The 2,214-nt window shown below is 44.0% G+C and overlaps 1 non-coding gene across 1 annotated transcript; it reads left to right on the top strand.

Annotated features, from left to right (window-relative positions):
• Positions 1-323: 323 nt before the first annotated feature.
• On the top strand, positions 324-398 carry Trnat-ugu. The gene has a single exon. It is a non-coding gene; the product is annotated as a tRNA-Thr (tRNA).
• Positions 399-2,214: the final 1,816 nt, after the last annotated feature.

Consider the following 2,214-nt stretch of genomic DNA (forward strand, 5'->3'; position numbering starts at 1 on the left):
GAGCCAGAGCCTGGAATGCGCAAACCGGTTACAGGAGGGTAATATCGTGGCATGTGTAACGAGGTATGATTCTGACCTGAGTGTGGAAGTTCGCAGCCCATCACTAGAGGGCAAGCGTGCACGCCACGTGACTATACAGAGCTAGCAGCAGCATGCATCAATCGTCCAAAGCTGCCAGTCGCATTCCAAACAGTGACATGGAGGGGTCAAAAGAAGAGCAAAGAGATGTTGTTCGTTTTCTGGCAGCGGAAGGGACATGTTGGGAATGTGGGTCTCATGGGGAGCGTGCAAGGGATAAGTTCCTGCATGCGCACTATCCTTGTGCCCTCGGTGGCTCAGATGGATAGAGCGTCTGCTATGTAAGCAAGAGATCCCGGGTTCGAGTCCCGGTCGGGGCACACATTTTCAACATGTCCCCAATGAAGTATATCATCGCCTGTTTGCAACTAGGGTGTCCATCTAATTATCATTTCATTCTAACGAAAGCTGCACGCTCATCAACGGTAACTGTTCTTTCGGGAACAGATACTACCTTCATATATAGTTAAAATATGGCTTCCCGGCCATCGACCTTCTGGTGCGAACGCACACGCTATGCCCAAGCTCTTACGGGACTTGGTGGATTAATCTGCCACGAGTAATGAGTATGATGGGCAAACGTCTATTAGGCGCACTACGAATGTAGTGTTGTGGACGTGTTGGAAATGTGGGTCTCACGGGAGCGTGCAAGGGATAACTCCCTGTAGGGGCACTATCCCTTGTTGCACGTCGCAGTTCTTCGGAGAGTTTTTCTGACGTGTGCCTTTCGTCGTATTTAAAGCATTCTAGGAGGGAAGACGCCAGCTCCAGGTCTTTAACGTAGTGTGCTGTCACCGACAAATAACTCTCATTTGTGGTTGAGGTCCACCCATCCATTGTCAGCACAAACACTTCCGCAGAATTAAGTCTGACTCTCACAAGTTCTTTCATCATAGCGTACTGTCGTTGTAGTAGTGTATTGGAAATGGTCTTCCGAGCTGGCATTCTGTAAGCACCATTCAGTTTGCCTACAAAACTTTGGAAATGTTTGCTTTCCACTATGTTGAAGGGCAAATAATCCTTTACAACAGTCTCCAGAAGTGCGAAATCTATCTCCTGATTTCTTTTGATCGAAAGAGGTTTCGAAAAAGTACATAGGTAATGTTCCGTGATATTGATGTCTGCTGTCTGATACTGTTATTTTCTGGCAACGAGTGCTGTTCGCTTCTGGCAATTTCTGATGTTGGTTGCGGATTGTCCGGGTTATTTGTCCAAGAAATATCGGAAGATGCAGGAGCAGGGGGCGCTAAGTGCCTGACTGACAACGACACTGTTGATGCAGCGCTCGAACATGACGCACTAAATTAAATGTATTTCATCCTGTATATGAAATACACTTAGAACAACAGTTGCACTTTGCTTTCCCATCACCTAAATCGGCGAATAAACCCCAAATTTTACTAGTTTTACGCGATCGCTAGTTGCTAGCCATTGTATAAGTGTGAATAGACACAAAAACTGCTTTCCAAATAAAATAAAGAGGGATTGTACCTGAATTCGTACCAATGACTAAAGGTGACAGTTAATTTTTTGAAGTTGGGGGGTTATTATTCTCAACAAAAATAAAATCTACAGGAAAACTTCTGAATAATTACTTAACGTAGGTATATAGACTTTGTGACAGTGGTAAACATATTCATTCTATTTTGGATTAAATTTTAAAAGGAACATAAAACTGGACTTCTTTTCATTGGTAGCCCTAGTTTTCAGCCCATGAATACAACAAATAAGGTTTCACTTGGCAGATAAATACCTTTTTGGGCGCTTCATGAGAAAATGTCGAGCAAGATTAAATGTAATACCTTCTTTATATGTGACAGGCTTCTCTGTTTATCTTTCCTTTGTCCCCTTCGACCATGCTCTATTTAAGTTAACTCAGACGCTGTAAGAGCGTAAAACGTTGCGTGCACATTACTACATAGTTCGGCCATCTGTTGGTAAAATTATGAAGTATTGCGATGCTTTATTGTACGAGCGAGGCGAAGCGAGCGTAGCCGCGGCTGAGCTTCGAGCTGGGCAACTTCGCCAGCCTTCCGTACTTCATGAATGAACTGCTTCATTTGAGTGCTTCATGGCAAAGAGTGAAATGAATGAAGTAGTTCACGGGAATGACCCATCTCTTATCTGCTAAAATTC

Source organism: Schistocerca piceifrons, chromosome 4 (genome assembly GCF_021461385.2).
Source record: "Schistocerca piceifrons isolate TAMUIC-IGC-003096 chromosome 4, iqSchPice1.1, whole genome shotgun sequence".
NCBI lineage: Eukaryota > Metazoa > Arthropoda > Insecta > Orthoptera > Acrididae > Schistocerca > Schistocerca piceifrons.